At 53.2% G+C, this 21,588-nt stretch overlaps 1 protein-coding gene and 1 pseudogene across 17 annotated transcripts in view; both read right to left on the reverse strand.

Moving 5' to 3' along the window:
* The window catches only part of LOC309618222 (uncharacterized protein), a 221,892-nt gene that overhangs the window by 101,200 nt on the left and 99,104 nt on the right, over nucleotides 1–21,588 (reverse strand). The gene's annotated exons all lie outside the window — the stretch shown is intronic.
* Nucleotides 13,880–16,351, reverse strand: LOC309618396 (protein BEX1 pseudogene; annotated as a pseudogene). Its single transcript has one exon. The product of its transcript is annotated as a protein BEX1 pseudogene (transcript).

Consider the following 21,588-nt stretch of genomic DNA (forward strand, 5'->3'; position numbering starts at 1 on the left):
GCCGGAGTCTGCTTTGTAATTTGCTCTGCCAGCCCGCCCTCCCAGCTGCAAACGGAAAATCCGAGAAGGTGGTCTGCTTTTCTGGCAGATGTCAGCCCCAGCAGGCCAGGGACTGGGTAGCTGCTAGGTTGGAAACACATTTTAGTGGAATTAGCAGAAAGGAAAAATGTTAATTCTTCAACACTGAGACCCTGCCAGCAAGAAAGAAACAGAGAAGACAACAGATTGAGGGCTGCTCCTTCCACGCTTCTTCACCCACCAGTGGCATTTGTTAATGTAATTAATGACAATAAGAGAAGCTACTACGTAGTGAGGCCCTGCTCTGGGCCCAGGGCCAGACTCACTACTTGTCAGACATTGACACGCCCCAGGGTGTGAAGCATTATTGTCCCATTTTTCAGAACCAAAACCAAGGCTCCAAGAGATGGTGTGAATTGCCTGAGGTCACACAGCAAGGACACAGCTAAGCAGGACTGGACCCAGCTCCTCCTGATTCTGAAGATCAGCTCTTTTCCCCCACCCCACACACAGAGGGTCTTTTTAGCCAAAAGTCTGTAAAGAAGCTGAACCACTTCTTTCCTCAAGTCAGAGTTATTCAGGGCAAGCAGTAGGGCAGCTTCAATTCAGTTTCCTGCCTTCCCTCCCCTTTTGTATTGGGACTGCCCCCCAGGCCATGTACTCCTCTGCAGCTTTTCTCTCAAGAAGCTTCAGAGATGTGTTAATTAGCCCATTTCACAGATGAGAAGACTGAGGCCTGCAGAGCGAAAGTAGTTGCACCAGGCCACAACCCAGGTCTTCCTCCTCTCTGTGTGATCCTCTGTGTGGCTCTTAGCTGGATGCCAGTTTTCTGCAACTCCACAGTGGAGAAAAGCCTACTCTGGGAGAACCAAGATCCCTTTCCTTTTGTGGACAGAGGGACAGCCTAAGACCATAGGAGTCACAGGAGGGCACTGCTGTACATGGATTCACTCATCACTCATTTGTTCAAAAACCCTGGACACACCCTTCTCTGAGCTCCAGCTAGACACTAGAGACACAGCAGAGGATCAAACAGTCCCTGACTCCTGGGAGCTCAGAATCTAGGTGAAAAACCTGCAAATCCACCGTTCCACACCCAGTCCAGTGCAAGTTGCAGTGGCTCATCTAAGACCCAGAGGAAACACAGAAGGAGCCCCGCAGGCTGTCAGCAGGAGTCAGGGAAGGCTTCATAGAGAAGGAAGCATTTGAGCTGAGAGTTGAGGGATGAGTTGACTTTTGTCAGGTAGGCAAGCTGGAGAAAGGCTGCCCAGACCCAGGACACAGCATGTGCCACAGCCCAGAGGTGGGAGAGGTGATGGGGACCCCTAGGCAGATTGTGGTGTCCAGAGCATAGAGTGAAACCCTGGGCCCAAGACAGAACCAAAGTCTGGGGACCATCTCCTCACTCAGTTGGCCATAGAGAGTCATGGCCACAAGGACCTTCCAGGAGGGGCAGGTTTTGAGGGGGTGACTGTTAATTCTAGGGCACCAACATCCTAAGTAAATGGCCCCACCCAGGAGAAGACCCAACCCTGAGCCCTGAAGTCTGGGCAGCCTCTGTGGCTTTGGACCAGCCAGTGACGACTTCTCTTGGTCATTAATCGCAGCATGCGCTAATGTTTGATAAATTGCCCAACAGTTGCATTAGCTAATTAACTCCCCGAACAAAACCAGAGAGTTCATCTGTTTTTATAAGACGCCCAAGAGCATCCTGGGAACAGGCACGGTGGTCGTGAATAAAAGAGAAACATTCATTTATGGTAATTGGTTTCAGCTCCTCACTTGGCTGCTTGTCCTGACCTAAATGTATCCAGTTGTTCCCTCTGCCTTGCTCTGGTTTGGGGGTCACTCCTAATGGTTTAATTCAACAAAAAATGTCTGCCATTTCCTGTACCCTCTGTCTTTTTTCACCCTCCTCCCAAACGGTTTTCTTGCAAGCAGCCTCTCTGCAAGTCCCTCCCGGAGCTGTTTCCTTCTCAGGGAACAAAGTCAAGATTGTTGACAGAGAAAAAAGGTCTTAACTCCAGGCCAAGAAAAGAAGGTGGGGGAGGGGATAAATGAAGGTCATAATCATTTGTTTGTCTTCCACCCGGACTTCACAAAGCAGGTTTTGTCCAAGGCCGGTGGTCAGGGACTCTGACACAGAACATGGCCCTGGTGACCAGGGGCAATTTATGGGAGGGAATGAACACAAGTCCTCATTCATGGAGCCGCCTCGGAGGAAGTGACTGAGGAGGCACATTCGCGCGGGCAGCCGGGCCCTCCCAGGTCCCTCCTGCGGGTCTGAGGCTGTGGAGGGATAGGGAGAGGCTGGCGGGGTGCTGTGAGTTTTGGCCAAACTTCAAAACCCAAGTGCGGCCCTGCCTTCCTCTGGACGGGTTTTTTTCACCCCAGTCCTGGGCACAGATTATCTCCCCACAGGGCAGTGCCCAGAGACCGTATGGGAGTGGCAGTCCCTCCAACCAGCTGGGCTCTCCATCCCTCAGGTGGATGCCGGGAGTCTCTGCTAGCCTTTGGGACCCAAGGATGAGAGCAGCAGGAGGGTGGGGGCGGGCTGGGGCCGGGGAGAGGATCTGGAATACATTGCGCCATCAGCAGGAACAGCTTGTAAACTTTGTTGGGATGCATCTGGTAGAAAGGCGTTGTATAAATATTAGATCATTATCGGCGTATTGTGTTTCCCACTTGGGCGGAGGAGGGGCTGGTGGGCCCCAGATGCCTTTCGTCAAGAAGACAAGGATGGCTTCAAGGAGTCCTCGGAAGGTTGCCGCCTGCCCTCGGGCGGTCCTCAGGTTCAGAGCTCAGATCCTGGGGAGGGCGGAGTGACCGCCAGCCTAGCCCGCCCAGGCTCTTCCCAGGAAGGACACTGAGCATCGGGCTGGAAGGGAACAGGACTGACCGGGTGGGTGGAACAGAGAAGGCCAGTTGGTCCAGGCCAGCAAGGGACACTTTGTCTCGCTGTGTGACCCTGTGCTTCTCTGTGGGTCCCTGTCTCCATCTGAATGGCCATGAGGGGAGCCGATTTTATGACATTTGTGAATACCTACTCGAGGCCACCTTGTGCTAGGCACAGGGGACACAGAGGTAGATACAGCACCGTGGTGGGGAGCTCAGCAACCTCAGGGACCTTCCAGGCTGGAATGCAGGGATGGGGCATCCTTGACTGTAGAGCTCATTCCCGCTTACCTAAGAGCACTGAGCGGCATCGCTTCCCGGTGCCTGTACACCCCGGGACCTGAGGGAGTATGTGCCAGCCCACTGCAAGCAGCAGTCTGTGGGGAGCAGGGCCTGAACGGTGCCACCCGCAACATCAAATCACTGTCACACCATCTTCAGCAGCATCAGCATCAATCAAAACCTGCCCCTCCTGGAAGGTCCTTGTGGCCATGACTCTCTATGGCCAACTGAGTGAGGAGATGGTCCCCAGACTTTGGTTCTGTCTTGGGCCCAGGGTTTCACTCTATGCTCTGGACACCACAATCTGCCTAGGGGTCCCCATCACCTCTCCCACCTCTGGGCTGTGGCACATGCTGTGTCCTGGGTCTGGGCAGCCTTTCTCCAGCTTGCCCACCTGACCAAAATCAACTCATCCCTCAACTCTCAGCTCAAATGCTTCCTTCTCTGTGAAGCCTTCCCTGACTCCTGCTGGCAGCCTGCGGGGCTCCTTCTGTGTTTCCTCTGGGTCTTAGATGAGCCACTGCAACTTGCACTGGACTGGGTGTGGAACGGTGGATTTGCAGGTTGTTCACCTAGATTCTGAGCTCCCAGGAGTCAGGGACTGTTTGATCCTCTGCTGTGTCTCTAGTGTCTAGCTGGAGCTCAGAGAAGGGTGTGTCCAGGGTTTCTGAACAAATGAATGAATGAGTGAATGAATGAACAAATATCATCATCGTCATCGTCACAATGGCTACCCTTTGTTTTGCACATCCTCAATGTTAAACCAAACACTTTATTCTCAGAGCGATCTATGAGGCTGACTCTGTCAGTGCCCATTTCACAGCTGAGAAAACAAGGGCAAGGTCGTATAGCTAGTACGGCGTTCCAACCCAAGTCTCCAACACAGTCACAAGAAGCTTTTCTGTCAGCAGGCATCACAAAGTGCAAGGGAGCCTGGGAGCCAGCTCTGCTCGTGGCTCAAGGAGGACTTCTAGAAGAGGCCCTTTTGAGCTAAGACCTGCAGGATGAGTGGGAATTCGACAAGGAGGCCTGCTGCAGGCATTGTTCCCTCCCCTCTCCAAGAAGCCTTGCTGATTCCCCAGCCCCTTCCACTTCCCATCTCTGAGGGCTGGAGAACTTCCAGCCAGCTGTCCTGTGCCGCTTCCCACAGCCTGGGCCTTAGAGTCTGGCCCCCTCCCCATGTGATCACGTGCAATCCCCTCAGCAACTCTGTAAGGTGACATTATAATGCACTGACAGGAAACTAAAGCACAGAAGGGGCGTGGTTTGCCCCAAGCCTCACAGCCAGTAAGTGGCAAGACTCAAACTCGGCTTCATAATGGTGATATCAGACCCGTTCGGTGCTTGAGTATGCTCCAAGGACAGCACTGGACACCGAGGAACAAGATTCAAGAGGTGGCTCTGCTGTGCTGTCTCATCTGTGGCCTCGATCAGGTCCCCTCTCCCAAGACCCCAGCCTGCCCTCTCTAGAGGAGGAGAGTCACTGAAGGGGAATCGGACTTTGTGGCGTCTGAGGTGCCTGTGAGTTGACATCATCTTGTCCCTGCTCAGCCCTGCAAAACTGGAGTGCCAAACATTAGCGTCTCCATTTGGCAGGTGGGGAAACTGAGGCCCTGGGGGATAACATGACCAGAGCACTAGAACATGCCCAGAAGAGGAAGCCCAGGTGTGGCAAGGACTGGACCCTGAGCCCTGAGGGGCAGTGAGGGTGCCGAGTTTAGTGTGGAGCAGTGCAGAGGGATCGGGGATAGAGTGTCTGCCTCAGATCTGGACAAGGCACTCCTGTGGCAGAGGGAGCAAGGGGAGTGTAGCCTCTGTGGACAGATGGCCAGACTCTGAGGGTCAGACGAAGTTCAGTAGCATCTAGTCTAAGTCATAGATGATTTCCCTGCCAGGCGTTGTCTGGCTCTGTCTTGCATACCTCCAGTGACAGAAAGCTCACTACCTCTCAATACAGCTCATTTGATGGTTGGACTGTTCTGATTTTAGTTCATTCATAGGAAGCATTTTCTATGAAGAAGCAACAAGGAACATCTATGTGAAGAGGCTGGGAGCCACAGGAAGGCATTGGAAGCTGTGAAACTCATCATAGAGAGCTTAGGCTTGTCTGACACCCAGCGACTATCATGAACTCAGCACTCCCAGGGTCCCCTCCCTTTTGGCAGTAACAGCAGACACGTATGCAGCACTTGACAGTTTACATTTGTCCAAATGCATCCTTCTAACCAGCTTGCCAGATGGCCAGGCAGGAATTATCAGGCAGCCAAGGTGGAGGAGCAGTAGGGGTCCAGAGGAGGTGAGGGCCTCCTCTGCCCAGGTTGCTCAGCCAGCGAGAGGCCACGCCAGGACCAGACTCCGATCTCCCCTGCCCCGGTGCTGCTGCCACAGTGCAGAAAAGCCACCCATGTAGGGTGCCTGCTACAAAGAACATTCTGGACCACTTCCAAATTTGGAATAGGGCACCCTTGAGCCCCTTGGAATTCCAGGCTATGCTATTTTTAGGCCGATCAGCTGTTCCACCCCTGCTCCCCTACCCTAGGCCCCCCAAGCAGATTTCCCAAGCAATCAAATCCATGTGTCGCCAGTTCCGGGCCTGGCACTTTGCGAGGTGAGCACTGGATACTCTGATGCCACCAAAGGGTGCAGGGCCCCGCCCAGACTGGAACAGTTCTGCTTTTCCTGCTGGGCCGGACCCAGAATTGCCTGCCTCGCTCTCTCGTGGGGCCAGACTCTAGATACCCCAAAGCCCTTCCACGCCTCCAAGGAACCACCAGAAACTAGCCTACTGGACAGAGAAGCTGACTGAGAACCACAGAGAGGTGCGGACACGTGCTGATGTCGTGGCCCAGGTTCTCCCAGGCCCCACAAAGCCCATCTAATTGCTTCTCGCCTGAGCTGAGCTGGGAAGGACCGAGGGAGGCTTCTTCTCCTCCTGCTTCCCCAGGTAGTGGCTGGGCACCGAGAGAGTAACACAGTCCCACACAGACCCGGAATCAAATCCCTGCTCAGCCACTTGCAGCTGTGAGACCTCGAGCCAGGGCCTGCACCCCACCGAGTCCATCCCCTCATCTCTATATTGTAGATACTAATAGGACCTCGTCCACATCGTGGTGGTGAGGTTTCAACGACAACACGCATGTAAAAGGCTCCACACAGGATGCAGAAAGGAGCTGGCATCCTGGACATTTTTAGCTATTATTACTTCTTAATGACATAAAGAGAGGGGCAGAGGTCTTGTTGAATTATCACAAAAAGGGGAGGGAGGAGGCAAGATCGTTCCTGGAGCTTTGCAGGTGGAGGAGCATCGACATGATCACTGTCGCCCTCAGCACTGTCCCTTGTCTTGTCCTTGTCTGAAGCCCCCCTCCCTGGCAGTGCAGTCCCTAGGGACTCAGGCTCTGCCCACTCCTGCAGCCCCAGCTGCCCGGACCACTAACTACTCCCTGGACCTCAGCTCCCCGGTTCAACGAGGGCAGGAACCTCGGCCCCCACCTACCCACAACCCCACAGGATCAGGTAGACAGCAGGCATTCCAGAACTGCAGAACACTGGACTTCTGGAAGGGCACAGAGAAGGTGAAAGATCGCGGGCTTTGTAATACTACAGAGCTGGTTTCAATCTCAGCCCTACCATTTCCTAGTTACGTGACTTCCAGCATGTCCCTTAATCTCTCTGGGACTCTGTCTCCTTATCTGTAAAATAGGTGTGAGAATAGCACCTACGAGGATAGTTGTGCAGGTTAAAGAAAGCAGACACGAGGCCCTTCCTAAACATGAAGATCTGCGTCCCAGGCAGTCAACTCAATGGCTTTTAGGACCATAGCAACCCCACAAGCAAATGGAAACCTGAAGAGGAAAGGGCTCCTCCAAGGTCACACAGAGAATGTCAAACTAAGACCCAAGAATAAGTGGAGCCTTTCCACACGCAATGAGCAGAATCTACAACAAATACAAAAAAAGAAAAATACCGGAGGGACTTCCCTGGTGGCGCAGTGGTTAAGAATCCACTTGCCAATGCAGGGGACATGGGTTTGAGCCCTGGTCCAGGAAGATCCCACATGCCTCGAAGCAACTAAGCCCGTGCACCACAACTACTGAGCCTGCGTTCTAGAGCCCATGAGCCACAACTACTGAGCCTACGCGCCATAACTACTGAAGCCCTCGCGCCTAGAGCCCGTGCTCCGCAACAAGAGAAGCCACTGCAATGAGAAGCCCATGCACCGCAAAGAAGAGTAGCCCCACTCGCTGCAACTAGAGAAAGCCCGAGGGCAGGCTTTTTATACATTTGTAAGTAAATTTATAAAAAGGAAAAAAATATTTCTAAGAAAAATACTGGAGGCTTCTCCATGGTCCAAAAAGGCTATGAGGCCAATCAGGGAGGAAGGTTTTCTGGGCAGGCTGTACACACAGAGTCCCCGGGACAGCATCTGCACAGCCAGGGCCCACTGCCCATGGCCAGCGCACATGCAGTGCCAACGTGTCAGGACTTAACCACAGCCCCCGCTGTGAGAACCAGCCACCTCCCTCTACCAGACACCCCTAATTCTTCCAACGTGGCTGAGAGCTAATGAGACTCTTAGGGAGGGAGCGGGGAGGAGCGGGAGGAGTGAGACCACCTCTGCTGACAGCCCGCCCATCAAGGACACTCTCCTTGCGGGGACCTGGCCCCTGGGCACAGAGAGGCTGTGCGGCCAGCTCCCAGCTCCCAGTGACATGATGCAGGCACTGGGAGGATGCCTGACCCCTGTCACTCAGAGGGGCGCTGGGGACCGCCACAGCGGGCCAGAACCAGGAAAGAATGGGCCAGCCCAACCAGCCAGCAGAGGTCTGGTGACTCTGGAGTAGGCCTGAGCAGAAAAATAACAAACTCCCCACCGTCCAATCCCCACCCAACCCCAATGTCTGGCCAGCGCAGCCGATGGACCTTGGTACAGCAGGGCTAGCTGGGCTGGCTGGGCAGGCTGGGGGAGGAAAAGATGGACAGGGAGGTGAGTGATTCAGAGCTGACGGCCCAGGTGGCAGGTCTCCATGGGCAGCTCCCCAGTGAGTGAGACCATGTGGATCACTAACTGGCCTGAGAAGATCAGACTTCTGTCTCAAGGCTGCCCCTCCATCCTCCTCTCCCCCAATCCCCCTCCTTCATCCCCTCCCCCTCCCCCATCCCGCCCACCGCCCCATGCCTGCTGTGTAATCCTGGGTTGGATGCAATCTCTCTGGATCTCTGAAGAGGGAGGGAGAATAAGATTAAGATCCCAAAGGGAAGAAGGTATCAGAGGCAAATATTGGCCATGCAGGCTCTTTACTCTGGTTCAAACTGTCCCAGAAAGCTGAGGATGAATTATGATTTGAGTTGGGCTCAACAGCTGTGAACTCAGAGAGCAATCACTGATGCTGAGGGCTGGACAATGCTGAGGACACTCAGATGGATCAGCTGTAGTCATCACTTTTCAGGACCTCCCTGTCTAGTTAAGGACTCGTGACAAAAGGGACCGACATTGTCCAGGAAGAAATAGGGATGGGCAGTCAGTTTCCACAAGGGAAGGGACCTGTAGGAGACGGCAGTTGAACCAGGCCATAAATAGTATGGTCTTTCTCTTGTGCATGGCACATAGCAGGGACACAAAGGATGAATGGATGGGTGGATGGGTGGGAGGGATGGTGAATGGGGGAGTGGATGGAGGATGGATGGGTGGATAGAAAGAAGGAAGGATGATGGATAGATGGATGGATGGATGGATGTTGGATAGTCAGGTGAGTGAGCAGATGTGAGAACAAAGTATTGCTTCGTTCAATTTATTCTTACTACAAGCCTCCCAAGTATAAGGATGGAAGTGACAGCCCCTTGCTCCAGGTTATTAATATAAACACCTGAGGCTGAGAGAGGGAAAGCGACTTGTTTAAGGTGACATAGTAAATTAGTGGCAAATCCAAGACCAGAATTCAAGGCTCCTGACTCCTATCCAGTACTCTTTCCACTCCATCATGCCCACTTATTCTCTTCTCCTATTCCCCTCTCCCTCCACATAAATATTTGTGTAAAGAAGAAAGAAAAGGAAGAGAGAGGAGGGAGGGAGAGTGAGAGGGAGGCAGGGAACCATCATGATTTTGTGGTAAAGGTCCTGAGTTCTGGCTCCTGATCTTGAGCAAGTCATTTCATTTGTCTTGGCCCTTTTCTCGGGTAAAATGGGCTGTGAAAATCGCCTTAGGTCACAGGCAGGAAAAGTGTTGTGAAAGCAGGAAAAGCCCCTACAAATGGGAGGGGAGGGAAGGGAGTTGCTTTTTTCACGGCTCTTCACGGACTGAGTAGTGCCCCCTGGCTTCCAAACAGAAGTGAGTCCAAAGGCCAGGTCAGAAGAACAATCCCATTGACTCCCAGACCCCCACATCAGCGTGGAAGCTGGGAGGTAGGGGGATGGGGTGTCAGATGAATAAGAATAAACACGCTGGGCTCTGAGCTCTGAGGCAGCGAGGAGAGCAGGCAGAGCTGAGCAGACACCACCAGCTCTCAGCCGCCCAGGCCAGCAAGTGCGGCAGAGCAGGAAGAGTCCACAGCAGCAAGAAAGCTTCCACCCCGCCAACTCCCCCCTTTCTAGGTGACTTCTACACTCATTCACTCATTCATTCATCCATTTCCTGAGGGAAGGAAAGGGAGTGTCCAGGTACTGAGCAGGTGTCATGGGCAGACCTAGCACGAGATTTTGACAAAGGTTCTCCCATCCGTTGCTCACCACGTAGCAGTGCCAGGAAATGGCAATGATGGGTATCCCCGTTGCTAAGGAGATGCTCTGGCCTTCGAGTCCAGAATCTCAGCTTCAAGTTGCCCTTTTGGACACTGCCCAGTCCTTTACTCTCTCTCTGGGCCTCAATTCCTTCGCCTGCGAAATAAGGAGAATGTTTCTTCTGCCTGCGATGGGCCGTTATCAGCATGAGGCGGTGCGAGCCCACCTACCGCCCCCCAGACGAGGCCCCATTGCCCAGGCAGAGCAGGAGGTGCCTGGGTGGGCCCCACACAGAGAGGCCTTCCCTGCCCCGGGGTGAGTGGAGTCGGAGCAAGAGTTCCCCGGCCTGTGAGGGTCCGGAGGGCATGGCCTGTTCACTGGAGCATGGAGGGATGAAGGCACCCATTCTACTTTGTGCTGCTGAGTACAGTGATGCTTGCCCCAGAGTTTAAGTGGACCCCACCCTCCGCTCCTATTGCTCTTCCTCTCATAATGACAAGGTGGTTTGAGTGTGGACGCTGGAGCCAAGTGCCTGGGGTAGAATCCAGGCTTTGCCCCGTCTTAGCTGCGTGACCCCAAGCAAGTTGCCTTATCTCTCTGTGCCTCAATCTCTTAATGTGTAAAACGGGGATAATGACAGGGCCTGCCTCATAGAGCCGTCACAAGGGTTCAATGACCTTACACTTGCAAAGGGCCTGGAGCAGCACCCCGCACAGAGGATGCACCACGTAAGTATTTGCTATTAATAAAAACATCACTGAGCCTCTGCCTTGATATGAAGTCCTCCAGGAAGCTTTCCTGACCCAAAGGCTGCTTATACTCCTCCTCTTAGCCCCCACAGGCTACTGTGCTTCCCCCTAGCAAGGCTTTTATTCTCCTATAGTTAGGCTTATTCTTGGGCCCATTTTACAGAGAAGGAAACTGAGACCCGTAGAGGTTAAGTGGTTTGTCGCCCTGCCCTGATCTTCCATCCTTGGCTCAGACACCTCCAATAACAGGAAACTCCTTCCCACCCAGCCTGGGGAGGCGGTACCACCTGAGATGAGTTTTGCAGGATAAGAGTTAACCAGGAGAAAGTTGGGAGTGGGAAAGTAGGCACTGCAGGCGGAGATTCCGCGTGATGAAGCCATGGAGGTGAGAAACACCCTTGTGTGGGAGGAACTTCTAGCAGTTGCTAGTGCTGGAGCACAAAGTGGGGCAGGGGGCTAGCCGGGGACTGGCATGCAGAGGTGGGCTCCACCACATCACAGGGGCCTTGAATCCCAGGCTCAGATGTGATGCTACAGCAACGGGGAAGCCATTAGACCATTTTCAGCAGACATGGAAATGGCCAGATTTCTATTTGGGGCCCTCAGTGAGCTATAAACACCGTGCAAAGCTAGCTATTATAGCTAATAATGGTTTATCACCCTGCGCCACAATTGCCATTTTCATGTCTATTTCCCGCTAGATCAAGAAGCCAACGAGGGCAGGACCTGTGTGTCTTGTTCACCCCTGTATCTCTGTGCTTGGCACAGAGCAGACACTCGGAAGATGCTGTCGAATTAATTAATTAAAATGAAGCACATGATACCAACTACTGTGAACTGTTTTGCGGAAGAAAAACTTTGGGGTCAGGCAGTCTTCAATCCAAACCCCGATGCCAGCTCTTACTGCAGAATGAAATGGCCTTGGCAAGCTGAGTTACATCTCTCAGTCTCCTCCTCAAAATAAGTTCAATCATTCCTTCCTCACACTGTAGAGCACGGCGGTTAAAAGCAAGGGCTTTAGACATTGCACTCTCAGGCTTGAACCCTTGGCTCTGCCACTTACTAGCTGTGTGGTCTTGGGTTTTTATTTCCCTCTCTGTGCTTCAATTTCCATCTCTTTAAAAGAGTGATGGTGTGACCTGTATCATGGGGTTAGTGTGGGCATTCTATAAAATCACAGGTGTCATCAATAGAAATTTTTTTAGAAAGATTCCTTCCTCCCCAGTTACGGTGCAGTTCCAAACACAATGCCCAGCACACACAAAGACCCTCAATAAATAACAGCTGAAAGAAACACATGAAGACCCTTGGGCACAAAGCACCAGAACTACTGCCTGGTACAGACGTCAGCAAGCAGGAGGGAGATTGTCAAGGGGCAGAATTTTAAATCTGAGGATCTGGACTTGAATCCTGGCCCTGCTCTTTCCCAGCTGTGCAACCTTAGGGAAGTAAATTAACCTCTCTGCTTTCCTCATCTGTTCAATCTAAGTATTAACAATAATACCAGTCTCAAGGACTTGTTGCATGCACTAAAGGAGATAACGGTTGTGAAAGTGCTTAATGTATACAAATGTGGGTGATGATTATTATTATCATGACAGCTCATAAAACCCGGGTGGAGCTTCCTGTTATAAACTAGTTCTCCCTTACTCCACCCGCAGACCAGGGGCTGGCTCAGTGCTTTGTTCTGGGCGTAGCTGGAGGGGCCAACTGGGCTGGGGCAGAGGCCAGGGCGGGCTCCCCGCTCCCACCATCTGCACCGCGGGGTCGGACCATCTGTCCAGCAGTGGGCACACATGTGGCCTCATCTGAGGGTGTAGGGTCGTTGGGGTCAAGCAGGAGAAAATTGGGGGCAGATGAGGGGAAGGTTCCAGCTTATTTTTAGAAAAGGGGGAAAGAGGGGAAGACAGGAAGGCCCTTGTTCCTCGGCATTTCCACCATGTGGATGGCAGGCGGGAGCGCAGGCAGGCAGGGTTGGAGACAAAGATGCGTCTGCTCCTGGGGCTGCTGCCACGGCCGTTGCAGGACCTCAGAGGACTGTCAGCACGGCGTTCTCACTCGCAGCCCTGCCCATGGGAACCCTTCAGCACCCTGAAGGAGACCGCACCATCCAGAGGGGCTGAGCCCGCAGGGCCCATTTGCGCTTTAGGAAGGATCCTCCGACTGCAGTGTCAAGGATAGCTTGTGGGGTGGAATCTGGTGCCAGGGAGGCCAGTGGGCACTCCCAGCACAGGGCCTGGCACACAGTAGACCCACGAAAGGTACAAGTCCTCTCCTCCTGGCCCTACCTAAGGTTCTGAGGTCCTGGCACCTCTCCAGGTTAACCTGCCTTGTGTCCCAAGAGGCAGCACAGTGGAGTGAATAAGACGGTGACTCTGGAGCCAGATCACTGGAATGTGAATCCTGGCTCTTCCACTTTCTGGCTGTGTGACTTAGGGCCAGTTGCTTAATCTCTCTGTGCCTCAGTTTTTTTGTCAGTAAGATGGATATAGCCGTAGCTCATACTGCATAGGTTTGTTGTGAAAATAAAGCAATATGTGTTAAACACTTAGAGCAGTCAGCTTGTACTCGGCGTCCACTGCTGTTATCGTCAGCCTACAGTAGGGCATGCACAGCTGGGGTGGTCTGGTCCAGGAAGGAGTGAGCTGAGCGTGCACGGGGCTCTCCAGCAGGACCCCTCAATGGGGGAGAGGCAACCAGACTGTGGTGGGCTTGGTGTCAGAGAACAGGCTGGGCCGGGCCAGGGGAGGCGGCAGGCCTGCCCCACGGCAGTGGGCCAGCCCAAGGCTGGAGGTCGGCAGACACCACTGTGGCTCCCATGGGTGTTTTTGAACGGAGCCCAAAAATGACAGGAATTTTCCAAATCGCCTGTTTTTCCACTCTCAGGGCTCCCAGCTCCCCACCCTCAGATCTAACTCTGAATAGAACTTTGAAATATGTCAAGAACAAGAGGGTGAAAGACCCCAGAGAAGACTGTTAATCCCAAGTCCAGGTGGTGGCACGCCGGCCAGAGCTGCCCGTGGAAAAGTATGAGAGAGGATGCACGTGTGGGAGGTGTGTCCTCATACCTGGACACAAGAGCTGGTGTGCACGTCAAGCGGATACGAGTGTTGGCGCGTGTGAGTGTCCGTGCACCTGATCGCACACTCAGGTCAGTGTGCGTGTGCCTGCATCTACCATGGGTGGGCTCCCATGGGAACAGCTGCCCGGCTACAAGACACACGAGAAACGGCATGGGTTAAGCATTTACCAGCCTGACACACAGTAGGTGTTCATCACCTGTACTCCCCATGTCCACTCCCTTATGCATGTAAATGCATGGAGCACACCTGCCCATGTGTCTGCTTTGCCTGTGTGTGACAGAGGTGCCTTGGCAGTCGCTGGACCTGGGGCAAGACGGGAAAGGGAACTGAGACCTGCCCTGCTTCAGTCTACCTGGTCCTGGGCAGGAGGACCTGCCCCAAGGCATGAGATTCCCACGATGTCAGCGGGACTAGGTGAGGGGTGGGGGTTTGCATAAGCGCATCCAGACCACCAGCTCAGCCACAGCAGAGGTATCCTCAGATGGGCAGCAAGCTCAGCATCCCAAGAGTTTGGAGAGCCCTTGGAGACCACCCACAGCGGCCCAGGGGGCATGGACCTGCCTGGGGCCCCACAAGTCCAGGGCTGGGACTGAAACAAGGTGTCTCGATGAAGAGCACAGACTTAGAAATCTGACAGGCCAGGGTTTGAACTGTGGTTCTCCCTTTGACTAGCTGGGTGACCTTGGGCAAGTCATTTCACCACTCCTAGTCTGTTTCCTCAGCTGGAAGTGAGCATTCTAAACCTCAGGGGTCAGCGCTGGGCTTGATGATCAGGTCCCTGACTCCCACTCCAGTGCTCTGGATGGGTCCAAAGGAACCTCCTTCCCCTCAGGGGGCAGCTGAAGGCTAAGGGACAGGGTCCCAGGTGCCCCCCAGGAGACTTTCTTCTCTAGATCACCCTGAGAGGGATCCAGAGCCCTGTCTTGGGAAGCTAGTGACCAAGCCTCTAGCCCCTGTCTGACCTTAAGCAAGTGTCTGCTCCTCTCTGGGCCTCAGTTTCCCTACCTCTACCAGGAGGGGTAGCTAGGGAATCTCTTGGGAGCCTCCCCATTCCAAAGACCCCTGGCTCCACAGGAGAAGGTAATTGGGAGCAGCTGCCTCGAGAGCGAGCGTGGGAGCATTGGAGAGGGGGTCTCGAGGCTTCCCCAGCCGCCGGACACTGCCCCGTGGTTTATGTCAAATTGTCAGCCCCAATCCTGCTTTCCCCCTGGGCAGGGCCGCCTTCAGTGGGCCTCAGGAGAGGTGGCCTGTCCAGCCGCCGTGTTTACAGTGCTCAGACGCCGCCGGGAACCTGATCTGGGCAGACCAGGGTGGGCCGCCCCACGGGGCCCAAGCCGTGTCCACACTCATTTCCCGGAGACTGAACACGGCCTGCCCGCCCGCCGTGCTGAGTCCAGCTGCCCGGCCACCCGCCCACGGAGGGCCCAGCTTCTTGCAGGCAAGCGCCATGGACAGCTGCGGACTGCACAAGGGCCGGGGGAGCCAGAGCAGGGCTGAGGGGAGGGGGGTGCAGAGGGAGAGAGGAAGGGGCGTCCCCCCTCCAGACAGGTTCATGCTGTGTCCCCCCAGGCAAGTGTGCTTTCTGCCCCCCTGCCCAGGTGTGTTTACCCTACTGACTTGCTGATGGACTAGCTCTTCCCCACACCCAGTCACCTGGGTCAGAGTCAGCACACTACAGTCCACGGGCCAAATCCGGCACCGCCTGTGAGTGGAGATTGTCTTTTACTTTTTTTTTTTTTTTTTGCTTTTTTAAACTGCTTTATTAACTTCACAATATATAAAGAACATCTCTCCATGCAATAGGTAAAACTCTCCTGCTGACAGAAACTTACAGATTGGGTCAGAAACACAACATTCAGTTAGAAGCTGGTAACAGGAGACCCACAAGAAACAAGTAACACCAAAAGGTTTACAACAAAGGTACGTCACAAACGTGTAAGTTTAGGAAGCAGGTGTGTCTCCCTACTAACTTCAGGGAAAACATCAGGATTCAAGGCATAAGGCAAAACTCATCATGATGGTCACGGTGAGGGGGGTCAGTGCTAACCGCCCCCAGACTATGACTCAACTGCTTTTCCCTCAGCTTTTCCCTCAGCTGCCTCACCTCCTCCCCAATCCTTTCCATATTCTCTTCTCTCATCCTTGCCTGTGGCTCTTCAAGCCTCTGAGTCATGTCCCATCTATACTGCAGGATGGGCTGCCTCACACGGAACCTCCTACGATTTCCTCTAGGTACACAATATTCACCAGCTTCCAAAGGGAGGGCGAAAGGCTCTCCTTTATTAGCATCTTGCCCCTTTTCATCCTTGTTTCCATTCTCCTGGTTGGCATTTTCCATGTAGAGATTTTTTACTGCTTGTTCCCCTTCGGACGCCATTGCTCCTGGGCCTATCCTCGCTGTCTCCTGCTCCTCCCGATTCTTGCTGCAAGTGCGCCGCCGCGACACTTCCACTCGCAGACCTGCTGCCCCCGCGCCTCGTACTCTTGGGGGTCGACCCCGGCCCACACTCCCTCAGGGCCACCGGGAGCAGGGACCGAGAAGGGAGCGAGCGACAGCCAACAGCCGGGTCTAACACTAGAGCGGGCACGTGCAAGTTGGCGCGGGCCGGTCACGTGCGCCCTCTTTTACATGTTTTAATGGTTGGGGAAAAAATCAAAAGAATATTTTAAGACACATGAAAATTATATGAAATTCAAATTTGTGTCCATAAATGAAGTTTTAGTGGAACACAGCACATTGTTCATTTATGTATGTCTGTGCTTGCTTTCTCCCTGCAATGGCAGAGTTAAACAGTTGTGAAGGAGACTGTATGGCCGGCAGAGCTGAGATTATTTACTGTATGGCCCTCTACACAAAGCACTTGCCCACCTCTGATCTAAATCATTCGTGAGTGGCAAGTATAAACCTCAGGTGTCAATCTCATGAACCAGCATGGGAGTAAAGGGGGCAAGAAACGTCACTTTCTTTGTTTCCTATAACCTAATTTCTTACCCCATGTTCCTGGGGTCAGTCCACGTTTCGGGGATTACATGATGTCAAGCTGCGGGGTGGGGGCAGGGCACTGGCCCACACTGATTGCATCTGAGGCCCCCCCGACATGACCCTGCATGTCTGGCCACCTTCTGCCACCTCCAGGGCACTGTGTCCTGGCTGCACCCCACAGCCCTTCCTCCTAAGGCTCTTATCACCTCCCAGCAAAGCCGCTTAGGACCTACAGGCCTGGCTGTGCTTCTCCTCGACTCCCCTTTATGTTTCTTCAAGACAGTCTGTTGATCCCTCTTCTCCCCTTTACTTCGTCCGTAAACTCTCTCAATTCCACAAGCTCAGAGACTTGGAGAACAAAGGCCAGGAAGGCTTGCAGGCCTTCTGTGTTCTGCCTGTCACATACCTCCCCTGGGGCAATGAGCACAGGGAGGAGGAGGAAGAGATCCCAGGGGAAGAGCAGAGAGACACAGTTGGGAACTCCAATCCAGCCAGACATACATTCATTCACTGCTCTATCCCATTACCCAAACATGCACCCATTCATTCCCCCACTCACTCAGGCCGTCAGTCATCCTTTGTGGAAGAGCCGATGCCCTGCCAGACCCTATAGGAAGGCAGAGGCGAGCACGGCACACCTGGCCCTCACGTTGTCCATACTCCAGGGCAGTGACTGATGGCAAGTGTTTGCTGCCTCTGCGGGAGGAAAATAGTCCTTATTTGTAGCATTTATTACTTTCTGTGATGTAAATACTCCAACCTGGCCAAGTTCAAGTTGCCCACATGATGTCCCTGACCATGGAGCTGGGAAGAGCTGCATGCTATCAACTCTCAGGAGCCGGCTGCTGCCTGGAGATTCACACACATTAACAGACATCACACACAGCATGATTGGTATGGAATGAGAAAAGCAAAAGGGCATGGGGGCACAGAGGAAGAGCACTAATCCTGACTCGGAGGGTCAATCCCGGGGGGGTTCTTAGAGGAGGTGACTTTTAGACTTGGACTCTGAAATAAGACAGCTCCCTTGAAGGGAGCTGGCTTGAGTCCCCAGGATGGTTCTGACCTGCAGTAGGTTGTGTTCTTGCTCCTAATTGGCTTCCAGTGCCTCCCATGGGAAGAGTTTACATTAGACTCAGCTGTTGTCCTGCTTTGGCCAATGGAATGTGAGTGAAGAGCTATTGCGTGGTTCGGCCCTTTCTCTTTTTCCTCTCTGTACTGAGTGTGTCATGTCCCAAGTAGGGACAGCTCCTTCACAAGGATCCTGGAATAAAAAGGATGCATGGAACAGAGCCACAGTCAACCCACAGCCACCACAGACAAAATATAATGTGGGCGAAAAATAAACTTGTTATTGTAGAACCCCTATTTGGGGCATGCTATAGTGTGTCTGTTACCACAACATAACTGAGAAAAAAACTGACTGATGTTCAGTCCATCCCCATCCAGAACTGGCTCATGCCCAAGCATCCCTCCATGAGCCACTAGTTTTGAGCAAAGATGTACCCAACCCAGGCTGCTAAGGAGAGTGTAGGGTCCCTAAAATGTCCAGAATTCTCTACAGTTCCAGCATCATCCCCTGGTCCTGGGAAAAGCAAATGAAACCACTTCTTAGCAGTAGCTCCAGTTCAGTTCTCCCATCTCACAGCAGCTTTTTGGAAGTGTCTCTCTTGACACCAAAAAGACAAAAACAAAACCAAAAACCTCTTAATTTCAACGCAAAGTCATTCCAGACATTGAAATTTCTCTCTTTGAGGAACAGACCAAATTTTGTGCAAAAGAAGAGTCAGGATGAGGTGGGCAGGAAGCAGAACCTGCTGGGCAACGCCAAGAACAGAAAGAAAGAGACCACTCTTGCCCCCAGGGAGTTCCCAGGCTGGTGGACCAACAGACACATGAACAAACACATGCAGTCAAGTGTGGGGGTGCTCACCTGTTGGACAAAGTGCCGTGGAATCACAAAGGAGGCAGCCGCTAACTCTACCCAGAAGGCCAGAAATCCTTCTGGAACAAGTCAAGAGATAAAGGGACGGATGGTGGAGGATGGATGGATGATGGATGGATAGACAAAATAAAATAAAATCTACCTGGAAGGATCAAAGAAACTTTCACATAGGACCCAGACCTGAAAAAAATGAGAATATCACCAGGTAAGGAATATGGACAGAAGAGATGATGTTCCAGATGGAAGAACAGCACATGAAGATAGGGAGGGATGCGGTTCACCACACCTAGGAAAGGAGGGAAGCAAGAAACGCAAAGAGTCACAGTGGCATACTGCAAAGAGAGGTGACTGGGGAGTCAGACAGACTGAGTTCGGATCCCAACGGCACCACTTTCTGACTGTGTGACCTCGGGGAACTTGCTTAAGCTCTCTGCGCTTGTGCCACTATTATCAAACCCAATCCCAATATGGGGCATGACCCTCCCTCACAAGGTAATTGGAGTGTTCTATGAGGCAATGTGAGCAAAGCTCCGGCCCACTGGAATCAGGCAGTTAATGAGGCCTCCCTCTTGCTTTCCTTCCACCAGGACCGCTTCTCCCACGGTCCGGGCCCTGCACTCGCCCTGCACTCGTAGGGCTCTGCCTCTTGGCTGAGACACCACCTCCTCCCTGTTCTGGGACTTTCCTTCACAAAGCTCTTGCCCCAAGGGTCCTCTCTGCCCTCCGGCCCCTTCAGCCACTCCGCTCCAGCCTCTGCACTCACCCAGCCCAGAGTGCTCCCCACCCCAGGCACGCCTGAGAACAGCCCTGGCTCCAAACCTACAAACACCTTCCCCTCAGGAGTAAACATGTCCAGATGTGAGACCAACCTCAGAGACTGGTGAAGAGGGTAGCTCTGGGCAGTGAGGCTGCTGGACCTCGTGCCCTTAGGAAGACACAGGCAGCCAAGGAGAGAGAGCAAAGGCCAGGCGGAGAGGCCAGCTGGCCAGGACATGTCCTTGGCTCCCACCCTTGTGATTTCACCTGTCCTGGGCTGCACTGTCCCTGGTGCTAGTCCCAGTGCTGAGGCCAGTTTCCTGTCCCAACTCTTCTAGTGCAGCTATCCCCAAGGGGAGACGGAGGAAACCAAACATAATTAACTAAATTTAGAAACAAATTCTTATCATAAATGTTAGGGGCACACAGGCCAGGGCCCAGGAAGGGAAATTTGGGATTTGGGAATGTCATTCAAGGCCTTTCACAATTTAGCCTGGTGTTCAGTAGATAGTCAATAAATACTTTTGAGCAAAAGAATGCTTGTCCCTGCTCACCTCTCCTGCAGCTCACGCCCACAGGGCCCGTCTCCAGTCCATAACACCACCCTGTTCTCGACCTGCGACTCACTCTGCCTCCTACAACTGGGCCTTTGCTTGTGCTGTTCCCTCTACCAGGAGCACGTACCCCCTCCCCTGCCCTTCTTGCCGAAGTCTGCCTCATCCTTCAGGATTAGGCTCAGACATCCCTCTTTCCAGGAAGACTTACCAGGAAGGTTCCCTTGTACTCCCACGGGACATCCATACCCCAGTCACAGCACATGCTGCTTTGGGGTGGGCCTCCATACATTTCCACACCCCCCCCCTCCACTGGACTGTGAGTGCCTCCACGGGTAGAAATAGGGTTCCTAGTACTCAGCAAGGGGCCTGGCCCAGAGGAGGGACTCCAAGGGTATTTGGTGAGTGAATATACGTGTTTTCAGATCAGATGATCCCCAGGAGCTGAGTACCCCAGGAGGACACAGGAAGCAAGTCAGGAATTGCAGTTACCCTCCAGGCCACCAGGGGGCTCAGTACAGAAGTTAAGCAGGAATCATGCAGAATGCTCCCTCTCCCCCTTGGTGGCCTGACTCAACCCAAGGAGCAGTAGAGTCTTGGGAGAATCTGAGTTGAATCTGGGGGCACAAAACCCTGGAATATTACAGCCAGAGGATTTTACATCTTAGGGAGCTTGAGCACCATGCCTGCCCTCATGTAACAGATGAAAAATTTGAGGTCCAGAGACAGGATGTAGGCTGCCAAAGGAAAGAGTTGGAAGGAGAACCCAGATGTTCTGAGGAAGATGGAAAATATTTTGAGGATGAGAGTGTCCAAGGTGATGGACTTCCAGCCTGCATTGCTGCCCGATTGGTCCCCAGATTCTGTTTTATCTCTTCATCCAGACTCCATGCAGTCGAAGCTGGCACGCACTCTTACTTGTCAGATACATGCTCATTAATCCATTCTGTCTTCTCTCTTAACCTCATTGCGTGCTCTGGACGGCGGGCTCGGATCTTGCTCTGTCCATGACTGGCTGTGTTGCCTCTCCCTTCCTATGCTCTCCGTGTTCTCAATTGCAAACTAGAAGGTGGGCTAGTTCAAGAGGGGCAAATAGGCTTCCTTTCGGTGCCAGCATTCATGGCCTGCTAGTGACTGCTTAGAAGGACTGTAGGGGCAGGAGTGCTGTGACTGACGCGTGATGCTTATCGCGGGCCGGGAGGCAGCCTGGCAGACAGCAGAGGTCCGGAAACCCAGACCCAGGCTGCTACGGCCCCTGACCCCTTTCCATTTCTAGCCATCTAGGTTTCCTGTTTTTCCTGTCTGTGCTGTGAACACTGATAGCAGTACCAAGCTCTGTGCTGAGTACAAAGTATCCAGAGATAATCAAACAAGACCCCTGCCCTTGAGAAGCTCACAGTTTGGTGAAAGACACTTGCCCAAATTCACACCAAACAACTGGAGAAGTCTGAGCTACGGTCTTAGGGACAAAGGGGTTTTAGAGGTCAGGGCTCTGATGCTTCAGCGGCGGCAGGAGCCCTCCTGACCAGCAGTTCGTCATCCCCTCCCCTCCCCACCACTCACAGGCACTCCCGTCAGGGAGACTTGCATTTCTTGTGGGCCCAA

This window comes from Balaenoptera borealis (assembly GCF_965194805.1).
Source record: "Balaenoptera borealis genome assembly, chromosome: 1".
NCBI lineage: Eukaryota > Metazoa > Chordata > Mammalia > Artiodactyla > Balaenopteridae > Balaenoptera > Balaenoptera borealis.